General features: G+C 46.5%; 1 protein-coding gene across 5 annotated transcripts in view; it reads right to left on the reverse strand.

Annotated features, from left to right (window-relative positions):
• LOC140410584 (kelch-like protein 29) overlaps nt 1–18373 on the reverse strand; it is a 598914-nt gene that overhangs the window by 89907 nt on the left and 490634 nt on the right. The window lies entirely within an intron of this gene.

Consider the following 18373-nt stretch of genomic DNA (forward strand, 5'->3'; position numbering starts at 1 on the left):
ATTCTAACTAGAGATTTTATTACCATAATTTCTAGTTCTGGTGCATTAAAGGATATAAATTAGCTTACAGCTCTTTAAAAGGGATTATGCATCTTTTGAAAAAGGATCCTAGACTTCAGAAAGCTGCAATACCTTATTTATTTCATTGCAATTTATTTAACAAACTCAGGTTTTTAAAAATTCAGCACCTCGATGGACGTGGATGTGCTCCGAAGGGCAGGGCCCTGATAGTTAACTGATTTATTCAGCAAATTCTAATTTTGGCTAAATTGGCAAAGGAAAGTTTTAAGATGACAGCTACATCCTCAAAGGTCGGTAAGGACTCCCCTATGGCTTCTGTCATTGATCTCCACACTTGCATGCAAGTCTTTTACCAGAGGGCACATTTCAAGAACAATCTGCCTGTTGCGCAAATAAATGAACATCAGATTTAAACAAAATTAATTAATAATGATTTTTCCAAAAACAATTAAACTCTCAAATCCTCATAGGATGAAGTCATACACCCTCTACTTCAACTCAGAGAAACCTATTGATGCTTACTGTGCAATTATCCCAACACCACAAATTCAGAATCCTCAGATCCACACAGAGTTTCTTCCAAGATGACTGAAACCTATTTTGAGGTTGGATTACAATTGGATTAGTATTTACAGACCCCCTCCAAACAAATTATAACACTGCAAACTTCCGAATGTGAAGTTCACCGGTGTCCTGTGGGGCTGCATGCAATTTTGCCAGGGTTACTCAATATAGCCAAAAGTGATGTGACTGGTGATCTGAAATCTTTCATCTTCCATTTAGTTAAAAGATAACGAGAGTTCAGAAACATGTCTGTTGAATATTTCACTGCATGACACCTTCATGCTTCCCCTGGGGTGGGATTCGGCTTAGTGGCTCCTGTTGGGAACAATGGCACCATTTCAGGTGTAACTTTCCACCTTCTTCTTCTTCTTAGGTAGTCCTTTGAGATCGAGGATGACTTGCTTCCACTGCAGTTTGATGGAATCATCGAATTTACAGTGCAAAGGAGGACATTCGGCCCATCGAGTCTGCACTGGCTCTTGGAAAGAGCAACCTACATAACCCACGCCACCATCCTATCCTGCAACCCAGTAACCTTTTTGGACACTAAGGGCAATTTATCATGGCCAATCCACCTAACTTGCACATCTTTGGACTGTGGGATGAAACTGGAGCACCCGGAGGAAACCCATGCATAGACGTGGAGAACGCACAGAGAGTGATCCAAGCCGGAATCAAACCCTGGAGCTGCAAAGCAACAGTGTTAACCACTGTACCACCGTGCTGCCCCCAGCACAGTAGGTTCTGAAATGGCTGATAAATCTAGTCTGCAATCTGTAGACTCTGCCACGTGTGGGGCCGGTGGTGCTTAAAGGCTAGGGTAGATGATGGCTTGGAGGTTTGTGCGTTTCTTCTGATACCTTGACTTTGCTTCTGCACATTCATGACCAAGATGTTTGATGTACCCTGTACCTTCCTGGATCGGCTTTCTCCATTTTGGCTGATTACAAGCCAGGGACTCCCATGTGTCGGCAGGGATGTTTGACATCTCCAAAATGCTTTGCGGACATCCCTAAAGAATTTCCTCTGCCCTCCTGGGAGTCTCCTGCACTGACCGAGATCTGAGTAGAGCGATTATACTTGAATATCACTCGCATCCCACATCTCCTCTCTAAGTCAAGAGCTACCTTGACTACCCATTCTCTCGCGGTGATTGCTTATCAGTACCCCATTGTGCGAATACACCAGTCCCCTGGACCTGACGTAATACTCCACGTCGTGTGTGCTCGAGTGGAGCAGCTGGGAGCGGATTAAGGAAATCAAAATAATGCCCAATAATGCAGCATTGACCTGAGTCATCACAGTAACTGGTAGGAGCTTTACAACAACGTTTAGCTGCATACAGTCCTCTACTGGAGGCAAAACAGGGGGTGACCCTGCTTTAGTCAGTGCCGGAACACAAGGAGGCATATTCCAAGTGGTGCCCAATTAAGTAGGTGCTGCTGGGGCTACCACCCCAATTAGGGATAGCAGCCTGCCTCTATGTGGCTAGCAATGGGCTTCGCAACTGCAAGAAGAGGGCATCTCATTGAATGAGGCAGAGGAGTAAATGGGATTGGGGGGAGTACTGGGCCCTGGCAGGCATGCGCTAACAATTGTGGGGGGAATCCTGGCCCTGGGTCACTGTCCGTGTGGAGTTTGCACATTCTCCCCATGGCTGCGTGGGTTTCACCCCCACAACCCAAAGATGTGCAGGTTAGGTGGATTGGCCATGCTAAATTGCCCCTTAATTGGAGAAAAAAGAATTGGCTACTCTAAAGTTATTTTTAAAAAACAACAATTGTGGGGGGGGGATGGGGTAGGCTTGTGAAGTATAGATGCTGCATGACTGGCCATTGACATCTATTACAGGCGTGCTGTTGGGGGGGCAGGGGAGCTCTCTGAGCGCTTTGAGGTGCCCATAAAGAAGCCCCCCCCACAAGTCCCTGCTGAAAGGCCATCAGGTTTCCCTGGGTGGGCTGCCCATGCAGCAACGGGTCCCTGCAATGCAGGCAAAATGCCTGCAGAGGTGTGAAGTGGCTCTTAATTGGTCACTTAAGCATCTCCATTGGGCTTCCACCATATAGCCGATCTGTCACCTATTCAACCATTAGCAATGTGGCATATATCAAAGCAATAATATATCTCAGGGCAAACACACGCTCTACTAAGGCCTCTTTGGGATAATAAAACAGGAAATAATCTCCTGATTGGAATGCCCATTGTATAAAAAATATATTTGACGTAATAATAATAATCTTTATTGTCACAAGTCTTTCGGGACTTGTGGGAGGAAACCTGAGCACCCGGAGAAAACCCACGCAGACATGGGGAGAACATGCAGACTCCGCACAGACAGTGACCCAAACCGGAAATTAAACTTTTTTCTGAAAAATGTTTTAATTACAGGCTGCTATCAATTAAGAAAATTGCTTTTAACCTTTGTCATTGTTGAAAATTCCTTTTCAGATAAATAAGCATGGTTCATTATTGATGCCAGAGTTAATCTCTCAATCCACACATTTCTCAAGTTTTTGCAGTTCTATGTTGTTTGCTTTGACAGTTCCAGGAATTTCAGTGATTAACAGAATCAGGAAACAGAGCTGTTGCACATATCAATGGCTGAAATCAATGAAATCTGTATTGATGTCACCACTATACTGGCAACTAAATTCAACTAAACAAAACAACAAATGACCCTGCCCTGAAGTTATAAAGGCTGCATAAAGCATTCTGTGCATAAAAGTTAATTATTTGTATTGCACATATCTGATTTTTACATTATTACCACCTCTGTTTCATTATGGAATCTGCACCTTCTAGACAAAGGTAAAGTTTCCATAGTCCCAGATGACCGTAGTCTGCTTTCCCCTTTGAGGTGCAGAACTGATTGGTGGTAATTTATCCTGGGGATTATTACACCTCAGGCTGAGGGGCAAGGTTTGAGCGCTCTGAACTGCTTATTGTGGACCAACAAAAATATGAATTTTAATGCTGGCAAACTTTTAACATCATTAGCCCCAAAGATGCAGAATAGAAAATATTTCATTAACGAGCTGCCACATGCTTTTGTAATTACAATTTAACATTTTATTCATCAGCAGCGATCTCGAATGTACAAAATTAGGGATTACTGACTAATTAAATTCTGGAGCATGTACATTAAACATCTGTGTTAGCTTCAATATAAAATTCATTTAAATTTGATTTTCTACATTCTGAGAATGTTATACATGAAAAGAATTGGGTTTAGTTTTTGTAGTATACATGAGATGGTGTGCGTGCGCAGTATGTGAGAGAGAAACAGAAAATATTTGTTTTCATTTGTTCGATGTATGTGGGAAACCCTGGCAAAGCCATTTATATTGCAGACCCCTAGTTTCCCTCAGGACATTACAAGTCAACCATATGGTGAATCAAGTTTACATCAGACTAAGTAATGATTGCAGGTTTCCTTTTCTGAAGGAGATTAATAAATTAATTGGGATTTAATGGTAATGCAGCAGTAATTGCACTGTAAATATAAAGCTAAGGCTGGAGAAGGGCAAAGTCAGCTCCACCATGCCAGGATTTCAGATGTCTTTTGACTTCAGTTTGTAAATGGTATTTTTGTGTTAATTCAGCTGGGAAGACTGGGCTAGATTTTATTCTCCCCCACCTATTTGTCGAAGGTGGATGGTGCTCGTAAAATGCTGCGCCGAGGCTTTGGCCTTCCCAGCACTTTCCTTTCTGCCCCCAACCTATCTCCCATTTTACAGGGAATAATGGGAACATCCAGTGCCCTGCCAGTCCTTGGGCCTATTGAGGCCCTTAAGTGGCACCCTCTCTCCAAAGTCATACCCCTCTTTCAACCTCTTTCCAGGTCCTCTTTAACCTGGCTCTGCAATCCCTTCATCTCTTTCGGTGGGGCCTGCTGATAGCCAGGATTTACCTTCAGTCCGCCCTCCATACCCATCTCTTCTTCGGAGACTGGCTGTAGTCCCATTCGTGGCCACCACTCGACCCTGGTGTTATTGGGACTACAGATTAGTTCAATTAATTCCCCACTGAGTGGAAAATGTGGGCAGCAGACTCTTTCATGGGCATGCTCCTAACTGACTGTTAGTCAGGGGAGGGGGTAGGGAACATGTAAAAGTCAGCCCTCTATTTGGGAACTGTGAATAACTCAACTTGGAAATTGCATAATAGTTCCTCCAATATTCTATTTCCAGGTTGTAACATTAGTGTGAAAAAACAAATACATTTACATTTATTTAGCCCCTTTCATGACCACAGCATGACCAAAGGTACTTCACTAGTGATTCATTACTTTTTGAAGTGTACTTGCCAGATAGACAAATGCAACAGCTAATTTGTCGACACCAAGATCCATCAAATAGTAATATGCAGTTTTGAAAAGACCCTATTATTGCTGTCTTTGTATGCAACCTGGTACTGTTTTGTATGCACACTTCTTGTTTACTTTATCTCAATCAATTCAGTTGGGCAACTTGGAATCTGAGTCTCGTTTGAGTGTGGTGTATTCATACATCTTCCGAGCAGTTTGGACAGGAATAAAGTCAATTGGGTACTACTTAACTGGAGCCATGTGAGATTAGTCGACAAGTATAAAGAAGAGAGTCAGATTTTGATATTTAGAGACAAAAATTGTCTTATTCAGATCCGGCAGCCTGATCTGAAACATTTTAAGGACTGCTTTAAACTGGTTCAAAGTAGGATGTCCAATCCTTATAGTCAATCCTGCACAAAGAACACATTAAACTTTGAAGTAAACTAAAAGATCAAGTGGCGAATTGGAAAGGCAGTTTATAAATTGACTAATCACAGGAAATTGGCCAATTTTCATTTCCCAGGAACCAATGGACGTTTAACTGAATTTTTAAAACAAGCTCTGCACGGCAAGGAAATTATTCATATTGAATGTAGACATAATGGATTAACTACACGCATATGTTAACCAGGAAATAGTTGGAATAATCAGACACAGTGGCATATGTTTGATTAAATCTAACTGCCTGTCCAGTTCGTGAACCCCTGTGGTCAAGCTATTAATCGGACTTACAAATCAATATGACAAGTCATGACCATGATTCCACTGAGTCTAGACCAGTGCACTTGTCATTTGACAAAGTTAATATTGAATATTGTCACTGGAATGAAACTAATTCATTATCCTGATGATGTCAATAAGCCTAGAAATTCTCATAGAATCTCTACAGTACAGGAGGCCATTCGAAGCATCAAGTCTGCACCGACCCTCTGAAAAAGCTCGCCACCTAGGCCCAATTCCCCACTCTATCCTCGTAACACCACCCAGGGGCAATTTAGCATGACCAATCCACCTAACCTGAACATCTTTGGACTGTGGGAGGAGAGGCAGACCACCTTGTACTCCCGGGTGGGTAGAAGAAGTGAGACTAATCCAGCCTGGGGTGCATCGGTCAGTGCCCAGAGGACTGGCGACCAATCCCGTAAGGAAATTAATGACCTAATTTGAGTGACCACCAGTGTCCTCCTGGCATCAGGGACTTGCGTCACACCTGGAATGCCAACATGAATCCACTCCGACACCTTGCGGCCTTCCAGCACCCAACCCCTCAGCATCTTCCTCAAATCCTCCTGGTACTCATCATCACCACCCCTTCCTGTCTAGGTCCGGTGCCCACATATGCCAACTGTTGTACACACCTATACAACCCGCCAGCCATGAAAGAATATTACACCTCTAAGCTACAACATGTCTGGCCTGCAATTTCTTCTTTGTGCCCCCACAGAAGAAGATAGCCAACAATAAAAGGGAGAGGGAGAAGACGGGCAGGGGAATCCCAGAGTTGCGTCTCCTAACGCCCCATGAAGGGAGAGTGATGGAGATAGCAGCGGAGGCACAGGTTGACCTGTGCCATAGAGCTGAGGATCCACAGAACCTTCATCCATAAGGCCTGTTTCCAGTGAGCTCTAAGCTCCCCAGACCTTCGTTCCTCCCATTGGCTGAACCATGGCTCTCGTCTAAAAGCAAATCACTGCGGATGCTGGAATCTGAAACCAAAGAGAAAATGCTGGAAAATCTCAGCAGGTCTGGCAGCATCTGTAGGGAGAGACAAGAGCTAACGTTTCAAGACCGATGACTCTTTGTCAAAGCTAACAGACAGAGAAAGTGGAAAATATGTCATCAATGTATCGGTAAAGGAGTTGTGGGAGGGGGCCGAGATAGGCCTGGAACAAGGAATGTTCCACATACCCCATAAAAAGGCAAGCGTCGCTAGGACCCATGCGGGAACCCATTGCTACACCTCTGATTTGGAGAAAGTGAGATGAGTTAAAGGAGAAGTTGTTGAGAGATAGAATGAGTTCAGCCAGGCGGAGTCATCAATGTATCGGTAAAGGAGTTGTGGGAGGGGGCCTGAAGGTATATTTCCCATTTTCTCTGTCTGTTAGCTTTGACAAAGAGTCATCGGACTCGAAACGTTAGCTCTTTTCTGTCCCTACAGATGCTGCCAGACTTGCTTAGATTTTCCAGCATTTCCTCTTTCATGTCTCTTGTCTGCAAGATCGACACCTGATGAGGGCCATGTGGAGTCACCAACCCCCCCCCCCCCCAACATGACCCCCAGCAATACCTCGGTGGAAAGCTCTGAGGAAAGCACCAATCAGGCATCTCAGGCATCACCCGCAACATCCACCAGCATAGAGACACACTCCTCGGTGGGCAACATTAGCAGACAGGCTCCTGGGTCACTATCTGGTGAGCACCACACAACGTCTGATGCACATAGATGGAGGCAGGAACTTATAAGAGGGTGGGCAGTCAGAGGTCCGCTGGACCCCAGGATACAGCTGGACCCAGGCCAGATGTCGAGCCTCTGAAAAAGGTCCTCCCTGAGCTCTGGAGTTGCAAAGGCAGATCCGGGAAATCCAGGAGGGGTTGTCAGTGACATTTTAGCAATTGCAAGGCTGATTGGGGAAGTCTTAAAGCCTTCAGGCACATGAGACGTTGCCAGCATTGCGTGGCATCCAGGCCAATACTGCGACGGTGACACCCACACTGGAAAGCCTGGACAGGACAATTCCGAGCCATGAGTGGAAGAGTCCAAGGCAGGGCTCAATCTCGGAGGACCATGGCTGAGGGCTTTGAGAGCATGGCCCAGTCACAAAGGACCACGGCTGAGGGCTTTGAGAGCATGGTCCAGTCCCAGCGGACCATGGCTGAAGGGCTCCAGAGCTTGGTCCTGATGGAGAGGCCCTTGTCGAGGGCTCTCACACCATGATGCAGGCAATGGTAGGCCTCCAAGACTGGCAGCACCAGTGGTGCAGAGACTTCTGGAGCTCACTCGAGCTGCCCCAACATCCAGTGGAGTAGCCCAGGGTCCCATGAGCACTCAGAGGGAGGAAGCGCTTGAATCTATCCCAAGGCATTCCACCCAGGAGATTCTGGCACTCACCAACCCTTCTGATTCCCCTCTTCCTGACACCGGTGCATCTCAGGAGCAACAGACAGAATAGGATGGCACAGCAACCCCAGTGACACCTGATTGTCAGCCAGGTCCCCCCTTGTCCAGGTCCTCCAGACGACACCCACCAAGGGCATCTCGGGCTACAAGGTGTGGAAGGCAACAGGCCACCTCCATTTCTGTTATGCATCCTGTGGGGACACCTAGACATAGTGCCAGGCCATGTAAGATTAAGAAGTTTTAATCAGAGTAGGCATGGGTGAAGGCAGACACCAGAATTAGGCAGTCGATAGTTGCAACTGTAAATAATCATCATGAAAAATATTGCACCTCCATGCCGCAATGTCTCTGTTTTTGACCCCTTTCTCACAAGGCGTTCATCTCCCCATCTGTGCTCAGATCCTTTTACATGCCTTCCAAACAATCCCCAACAGTGAACGCCCTCGAGACCCACAGTGACGGACATTCTGGAATGACAGCTTCATTACTCATTGATATACCTTGCCCCTCCCTCCACCCCGGAGCATTGGGCCAAAGGAATGTGTCCCTGCCTCTCACTCAGACATGAGCCTGGGATCAGGGGATCAGTATGCAGTCAGAAGACAGACAGGAGTCAGACTTAAGCAGAACCAGAGGAACATCACAGTTTCCCTCACTGTGAGTCATCATTACCCTCCTGTCTTGACAAGTGACTTGCTGCAGCTAACCCAAGCCCATCACCCTAGTGTGATGTCAATGAGACCCTCGGGGTGGGGAGCACAAATTTTGAGAGTGGGGAAAAGGGCACTGGGATGGGGGAGGGGGGGTGAGGTGGATGTTTGGGGTTGTGTTGAGCTGTCGGACACCAAGCCTCCTAATTGGCGAATCTGGAGGCGATGAAGGTCTCCGTGGTCCTCCGTGCCTGTTGGACCCTTGCTGCTGCCTGTCCTCCATCTTCCGCATCCTCCTCAGGCTCGTCCGCCACACCCGCCTGGTACGCCTCCTCAGGTGAAGCTACACATTCCTCCTCCTCCAGAATGTCGCTCCATTACTGTGCCAAGTTGTGGAGGGCGCAGCAGACCACAATGATGTGGGAGACCCTTCTGGGGGCTGTACTGCAAAGCACTGCCAGAGTGGTCCAGGCAACGGATCCGCATCTCTAGGACCCCGATGCACTGCTCAATGACAGTCCGTGTGTCAATGATGACCTCATTATATTCGGCCTCCTCACTGGCATCATCAGCTATGACCTCAGCAGTATCTCTCGTCCTCCCACAAATGGGTGGTCCTCAAAGACACCGGGGATCTTCAAGTGCCCTGGGATGTAGCTGTCATACACGCTCCCTGGCTAATGGGCACAGATAATATAATAAAATAATCTTTATTGTTACAAGTAGGTTGACATTACCACTGCAATGAAGTTACTGTGAAAAGCCCCTAGTCGCCACATTCCACATCCTGTTCGGGTACACAGAGGGAGAATTCAGAATGTCCAATTCACGTAACAAGTACATCTTTCGGGACTTGTGGGAGGAAACCCACACAGACACAGGGAGAACGTGCAGACTCCGCACAGAGAGTGACCCAAGCCGGGAATTGAACCTGGGACCCTGCCGCTGTGAAGCATCAGTGCTAACCACAGTGCTACCATGCTGCCCATATGTTTGATGTGCATGATGCTGTGGCAGTGGTCGCACATAATTGGGACAATCAGGGAGTGGAACCCCTTCCGATTGATGAAAGGCACTCCCTGATGCCTGTGTGCTCTCAGGGCAACATGTGTGCTGTCGATGGCCTCTTGGATCAGAGGCATCCTGGCAATGGCGGCGAATCCTGCAGTTGGGCATCCTGGTGGGCCTGGTCCAGGTCAAAGTGAATGTAATGGGAAGCCCGAGCATACAGAGCATCTGTGACCTTCCAGATGCACTTGTGGGCTGTTGCCTGGGAAATACCACACAAGCCCACGCGAGCTCCGCAATGAGCCTCCTGGATTTCACGGCCACCGGGAGCAGGTGCCCTCCTCCTCCACATAGTGCCTGGTCTGCGAGGATGTGATAAAGTTGCTGCACTGTCACCTTGGTGAGGCGGAGCCTTCGGCAGCACATGGTGTCCGACAGCTTGTAGTAAGACATGCGTGTCCTGCACAGCCAAAGTCTCCTCCACCACCATCTCCCCCACTGTTGTTTTGGTGCAAGTTTCAGCCTGGGTTGGCCTTACCACAGTCACTAAGACTGTCCGCTGCCACTGCATTGAAGAGGATTATTGTCAGCTCGACTGGCTCTACTTCAAAGTTCATTATTACTCAGGAGTAATGAGTGAAGGCGATATATATATTTTATATATATAGAGAGAGAGAGAGAGAGAGGGAAAGATACATGGTCAGTAAGGTTATCCATCCGGGGCCCTCAATCCCTCCCAGCACCCTCAATCCCTCCCAACACCCTTTGTTCTCATGATCCCGAATCTGACAACCCTACTCCGACTCTGACAACCTGTGTCCTCTCAATTAGCTGCTGGCTATAACACATCATCTCATCGATGGCCATGGCCACTGCCGGTGCCACCTCACTGTCGCCAAGGCCTCCCATCCGGCTGTCTCCTTTCTTCACATCAGGTGCAATGGGTCCTTCTTGTGCTCTGGTTCATGGATGTCCAAGTGAGGCATAATGGTCCCTGGATCCACCAGTGCAATTGGTACGAGTTTGGACTCATAGGAATTGAGAGGGCACAAGTCCTTTCAGAGTCAGCCAAACCAACGTGCACAGTGGATATTCAGGTTTGCACTTCTCGCAATCTTATTGATGTCATGTCATAATACTCCATGCACCAGGGTATGACTTTAAGCCCAAATAGTACCCCCCTCCTCCCCACTTCTTTCCCTCTGAGTGACATGCAGCCAGCCCCTTGGTCTTGCAACTTTCAGTCTTCCCTCCCATCCAGATGTGGAGCCCTGATCGCCCAGGTAATTGGCAGCAACATGTGGGAAATTGTGCTCAGCTCTCTGGTGCTCACGTAGAGGATAATTGTGACTGTGAGGAGGTCCTCATACAAGAACCTTGCACATAATTTCTGAGTGAGTCCACCTGTTTTTATGGTGAAACTTATCTTCCAGGAAAGGCAGACAGTTCAGACAATATAGAAGAAATCCCCTCCTGAGCTTCAACAGAACAGGTGTGCATCCTTGGAAGCACTTTGGAGTTGATGGAACATGAAGTGCTGTGTTAACATCTGAAAAGCTCCTTTGATTGAGGCAACAGCTGTCAAACCTGGTGCTTGTAATACTTAATGGGGTGTAAAATGGAATGTCAACAAAAAAACCTTTAAAGCAAACAGAGAGCAGAGTGGTAATTGCAACTTGACTGGGCCTTGAAATTGACCTGAAATGTAATACTTCAAACGTTTTTTAGCAAGCAGAGAAAGACCACGCGACCCCTAACCTGGTGGAGACCCCCGACATGAAGGACTCCAGCCTAGCATGAACACCCCCCACCCCGCTCCAAAGCCCCAGTTCCTTTGTGCTGTGCACAATGCGGCCAGAAAATCACCCCCATTATTTCCACAACTAACTTTCAAAAGACATTTGTTATCCAAAAAAATTAATCCGCTCTGTTTCATTTCAGTGATGTGTGCCAGTGGCAAAACAATTGCTTTGACTGTGTTCTTTAATGCAGATTAAGATTAAGACAAGATTAAGATGTTATATTCAAGAAGGAGGGTTGTGCCAATCATCGTCATGGATATAGGACTGGATTCTCCGTTTTGGAGAGTAAGTCCCCACGCCGTCGTGAAAACTGTGGTCTTTTACGCCAGGAAAAATGGTGTCCAGAGGCCACAGATTCCCCGTTTTGCTGGGGGCTAGCACAGAGCAGTCGTAGAACTCGCAGCTCTAGCTGCCGATATGGCCCCCAGCACTTCCGGGTCAGAGGCCGCACATGCGCATGGTGGCGGCCTGCAGCGGCAGTGCCGTGCTCCATGGCGGGCTCAGCCCACAGGCCTGGACCAGCAAAGTAGTGCCCCACACCGACTGCTGGTGCCCCAGACTGCCCGCTCACATTGCCCCCAGTCCCGATTGAAGCCCCCCCCCCCCGCCCGGCCGGCCGATCAGTCCTCCCTCGACTGTGGCGGCCCCGGACTGAGTCCGCAGCCGCCTTGCGAGTTTCCCGAATGGCTGGGACCATGAGAGTCGCATGCCGTCGGGAATTCAGCAAGTCGGGGACGGAGCACCGGGGGTGGGCCTCAGGCAATGGCCTGAGGCGGTGGATACTCGGCGCGCCGCACTCCATGAGTATGCTGATTTTCCGGGGGGGGGGGGGGGGGGGAGAGAATTTAAAAACCGGCACCACTCCCAATTTTGGCCCAAATCCGATTCTCCGCCGTATCGCCGAACGCGATTTCGGCATCAGGGGCGGAGAATCTAGCCCATGATCTTTATAGGAAAAGAAGGATGCATTTAGGGACAGTCTTTGGCAACTTTCAGCGTATCTGCGGGCAAACTTATTCATTGTCACAGATGGGAACATATCCTCAAGAGTGATAATTGGGGTGATTACAGTTGTAATGAAGAGTTAAAGGGAACAGTGTATAATAATAATCACTTATTGTCGGAAGTAGGCTTCAATGAAGTTACTGTGAAAAGTCCCTAGTCGCCACATTCGGGCGCCTGTTCGTGGAGGCCGGTACGGGAATTGAACCCACGCTGCTGGCCTTGTTCTGCATTACAAGCCAGCGATTTAGCCCACTGTGCTAAACCAGCCCCTGTATGTGGGCGCTGGTTGAAATTGAAGGGAGTTGGAGAACAGTGCATGTAAATACTGTTTGAAATTAAAGGAACAGCGTGCTGACATTTGTGATCTGTGGTTCAATGAATAGGTAATATGAGGAGGAGATGGCATAGTGGTAAAGTCACCGGACTAGTGAACCAGAGTCCCTGAGTTATATTCTGGGAATCTGACTCTGAATCCTGGGAAGATGGTAGGATTTCAGTTCAATAAAAATTTGGAATAAAAAGTCTAATAATGATCATGAAGCCTTTGTTAATTGCCTAACAATCCATTTGATTCACTAAATCCTTTAGGTAAGGAAATCTTTCTGGTCGACATGTGACTCCAGATCCACAGCAACATAGTTGAGTCTTCATGTCCTCTCATATGGCCCAGCAAGCAACTCAGTTGTACCAAACAGTTAAAAAGTCAACAAGAATGAAACCGGACGGACTATCCGGCATTGAACCCGACAACAGAAATGACAACGGCAAACCTAGCCCTGTCGATCATGCAAGGTCCTCCTTACTATCATCTGGCGGTTTGTGCCAAAATTGGGAGAGCTGTCTCACAGACTAGTCAAGCTTGACAGTCATACTCACGAAATCATACTTTACAGCACACCATACACCGTTATCATCCATAGGTATGTCCTGTCCCACTAATCCAGTAGAGATAGCTGCACAATGATATGCAGTAAGGAGAGATTTGTCCTGGAAGTCCATAACACTGAGTCCAGATCACATGATGTTTCATGGAATCACGGAAAACATGGACAAAAATCTCCTGATTATCACATAGCGCCCTTGTTTAGTTCATGAATATATATTGTTCCATGTCAAACCACTTGGAAGAAGCACTGATGGTGGCAAGGATGCAGAAGGTACTTTGGGTGCGTGATTTCAATTTCTATGACCCGGTAGCACCATTGTCGACCCTGTTGGCCATGTCCTAAAGGACATAGCTGCTAGACTGGGTCGGTGGAGGGTGGTGAGGGAAGCAACAAGAGGAAAAACATACTTGACCTTGTTCTCACCAATCTGCCTGCTGCAGATGCATCTGTCCATGTCAGTATCGGTAAAAGTGACCACCACACAGACTTTGTGGAGACAAAGTCTCGTCTTCACATTGAGGATGACCTCCATCGCGTTGTGTTGCACTACACCGAACTAAATGGGATAGACTTCAAACTGAACTAGCCACTCGAATGGGCAACCATGAGGCACTGTGAGCCATCAGCAGCAACAGAATATATAACCTCATGGCCTGGCATATTCCCCACTCTACCATGACCACCAAGCCAGAGGAACAATCTTGGTTCAATGAAGAGTGCAGGAGGACATGCTAGGAACAGTAATAGGGATAACTAAAAATTAGGTGTTATCCTGGTGAAGCTACAACACAGTTCTACATGCATGCCAAGCAGCATAAGCAGCAAGTGACAGACCGAGGTAAGTGATTCCACAACCAATGGATTAGATCGAAGTTCTGCAGTCCTGCCACATCCAGTCATAAATGATGGTGAACAATTAAACAACTCACTGGAGGAGGAGGCTCTATCGCCATCCTCAATGATAGGGAACCATTTGCAACAATCTTCAGTCAAAAGTGGATGATCCATCTCAGCCTCTTCCAAAGATCACCAGCATCACAGATGTCAGTCTTCAACCAATTCGATTCACTACACCTGAGATCAAGAAATGGCTGAAGACACTGGGTACTGCAAAGGCTATGAGCCCTGACAATATTACAGCAATAGCACTGAAGATTTGTGCACCACAACTTGCCTGTCACTAGCCAAACTGTTCCAGTACAGCTATAAAACTGACATACACTGGCAATGTAGAAAATTGTCTAGGTGTATCCGGTACATAAAAACAGGACAAATCTAACCTGGCCAATTACTACCCTGTCAGTCTACTCTCATTCATCAATAAAGTGATGGAAGGAGTCACCAACAGCACTATCAATGTGCACGTACTCAGCAATAATCTGCTCACAGAAACTGAGTTTGGGTTCCGCCAGGGTCATTCAGCTCATGACTTCATTACAGCCTTGGTTCAAACATGGACAAAAGAGCTGAATGGCAGAGATGAGGTGAGAGTGACTGCCCTTTACATCAAGGCAAAATTTGATCAAGTATGGCATTAAGGAGTCATAGCAAAACTGGAGTCAATGGGAATCAGGGGGAAAATCCTCTGCTGGTTGGAGTCATATCTGGCACAAAGAGAGATTATTTGGTTGTTGGAGGTCAATAATCTCCGTCTAGGACATAATTTCAGGAGTTCCTCAGGGTAGTGTCCTCAGCCCAACCATCTTCAACATCCCCACTTCTGATCTTCCTTCCATCATGAGGTCAGAAGTGGGGATGTTAGCTGATGATTGCACAATGTACAGCACCATTCACGCCTCCTCAGGTACAAAAGCAGTCCATGCCCAAATGGAGCAAGAACTGGACAATATCAAAGCTTGGACTGACAAGTGGCAAGTAACTTTAATGTCAGACAAGTGCCAGGCAATGACCATCTCAAAGAGAAATCTAACCATCGTCCCTGGATATTCAATACCATTTTCATTGCAGAATTCCCCACTATAAACAGACCAGCAGAGATATGCACTATGTTGGGTGTTACAATTGACCAGAAACTGAACTGGACTAGCCATACAATCACTATGGCTACAAGGGCAGGTCAGAGGCCAGGAATTGTGTGGTGAATAACCTCCCCTTCTGACTCCCAAAAGCCTGCCCACCATCTACAATGGCCAAGTCATGGGGGTGATGGAATCACTTGCCTGGGTGAGTGCAGCTCCAACAACATTCAAGAATCTTATCCAAGACAAAGCAACCCACTTGATTAGCATCCCCTCCACACACATTCACTTCCTTCAACACCACTGCACAGTGGCAGCAGTGTATACTATATACAAGATGCACGGCAGGAACTCAACAAGTCTTCTTAGATATCATCTTCCAACCCCACGATCGCTACCATATCAAAAGACATGGGCAACGCATGGGAAAACCACCCCTGGAAATTCCCATCATGTCAGTCATTCACCATCCTGACATATCTCCAGACCTTCATTGTCACATGTTCAAAATGCTGGCACTCCCTCCATACCAGCACAGTGGCTGTATTTATACCGCATTTCTCACCACCACCTTTTAAAGGGCAATTAGAGATGGGCAATTAATGCTGACCTAGCCACTGGGAAGTCAAAGGTAGTTTTAAGGGATTTATTTTTGTATTAGCAAAAATTAGAAATAAGGTATAGTTTTAAATGTGTTAAATGTAACGTTTCTGTGCCTGGAAGTGTAAAACTTATAGTTAGATTCATGCTGGACAAAGATGGTTGGTTAAGAGGTTGACTAAGTTCCAATTGTGTTTCTATTGTGCTTAGAGAGGGCTACAGCATGAAGTAGCTAAACAGACCAGCAGAGATATGCAGGTAGCAACTCGAGCTTTAGGTTTCAGTTTTAGCTGAATTTATGGGCAGTTGGAGTCAGGATTTTGTGGAATGAACATCTCTCAACTCTGTCAGGAGAAAAACTGGATTTGGCAGAAGCTACAAAGAGGCCGGCTTCCTAAAGGGTACAAGTTACAGTCCAGATAATCAGAGAATTGTGACAGAAAGAGTATTTATGACACCTGAAGTTAACAGAACAGAGACCAAGGTATTGTTCAGAAGAATTCAAGAAAGAGTACGCAAAGTGTTCTGAGTTAAAGAAACAATCACAGTAACTCGATTTAAAATGGGACAACAGACTCCAGAGGTAGATGAAAAGATTTATGTCATTTTAGTACAGTCTGGGAATCGAGAGATAAAGCAATTGTGATAAGTTTCCACAGCAGTTACGATAAGAAAATCCTAAATAGGTTGGTGTAAAATCCTGGATTTGCTGTTAAAGGTGGAGTGGAAGCTTTTAACTAAAAGTGTAATTTGTAAAACCTGGACTTGATTTTGAAATACAACCTGCTAAAGGACAGGATTATTATGAATAAGACTTTAAAGTATGTTTTGGGAGTGGAGTTTGGAAACTCCCACCATGGGCGGGAGAGGGGGTATTCTGAGGAGAAATCCACAGATCCTAACTTTGGTTCAGAGCAAAGTGTGTATATTTGACCACAGTCAACTTGTGTGCTTAAACTGGACTTGGTGTTAATGAGACCATTGTAGTTTATGGTATACTTTGTAATCCATGTTAATCTCTAAATCAGTGTGTATCTGTTAAATTAAGGGGGTAGTAAAGGAGTATTGTGTAATAATTCAACTTTACACATTTAAAAAATGTTTTTTTTCATGTTGTTAAAACTAATCAACGGTCCTGTGACTGTTCCTCCACGTTTTATAAAAAAATTAAAGTTATGGTCTTGTGAACCAGGGTTCCATTCTGGAATCTTCCCATCCTGTTATAACATCAACTGGGATCGTAACACCACAAGACGCCCACATCACAGAAATTTAAAGAATACTCCACCCAAGGCCTCGCTTCAGAGTTTTGATGTCTTCTTCGAGTCCTGGGAGGGATTAGCCCAGGGTCACTGCACCTGACACAAGATAAACAACGGTGTGGCCTCTTTCAAAAGAGGTAGAGAGAGAGTGTAAGGAGAGGGAATCCTGAGCCAGAAACCTGTCTAAATCATCAGTCGTGTGCTATTTGGAGCAGCACGGTAGCACAGTGGTTAGCACTGTGGTTTCACAGCTCCAGGGTCCCAGGTTTGATTCCCGGCTGGGTCACTGTCTGTGCGGAGTCTGCACGTTCTCCCCATGTCTGCGTGGGTTTCCTCCGGGCGCTTCGGTTTCCTCCAACTAGTCCCGAAAGATGTGCTTGTTAGGTGAATTGGACATTCTGAATTCTCCCTCTGTGTACCTGAATAGGCGCCGGAGTGTGGTGACTAGGGGCTTTTTACAGTAACTCCATTGCAATGTAAGCCTACTTGTGACAATAAAGATTATTATTATTAACAGAAACCTCCATGTGCAAGTTGGCCTAAGCAATCGCCTATATGCCCACAGAAATTTATCCAGAAACACCTCAGACAATGAACATAGTCATCTTTACCTCAAAGAACAAACAAGAAGACTCTACCCAGATGGGTTTACATTAGATTTGGGAATTAGATATAAGAGGGAAGAATCATAGAATTTACAATGCAGAAGGAGGCCATTTGGCCCATCGAGTCCGTACCGGCCCTTGGAAACAGCACCCCACCCAAGCCCACACCTCCACCCTATCCCCATAACCCAATAACCCACCTAACCTTTTTGGACTCTATGGGAAATTTAGCATGGCCAATCCACCTAACCTGCACATCTATGGACATGGGAGGAAACCAGAGCACCCAGAGGAAACCCACGCAGACACAGGGCGAACGTGCAGACTCCGCACCGACAGTGACCCAAGCCGGGAATCGAAACTGGGACACTGGTGCTGTGAAGCAACAGTGCTAACCACTGTGCTATCGTGCTGCCCATTGTGGCGGTGGAAGGTGTGAGTTCATCTACCTACACCTGAAAGCTCTAGTGTGTTCTTTCCACTTCTTTCAGCATTGGGCATTTCTGCTGATAAGCTTTTCAGAGAATCTTACAGCACAGAAGGAGAGCATTTGGCCCATCATG

This window comes from Scyliorhinus torazame, chromosome 4, assembly GCF_047496885.1.
Source record: "Scyliorhinus torazame isolate Kashiwa2021f chromosome 4, sScyTor2.1, whole genome shotgun sequence".
Taxonomy (NCBI): Eukaryota; Metazoa; Chordata; class Chondrichthyes; order Carcharhiniformes; family Scyliorhinidae; genus Scyliorhinus; species Scyliorhinus torazame.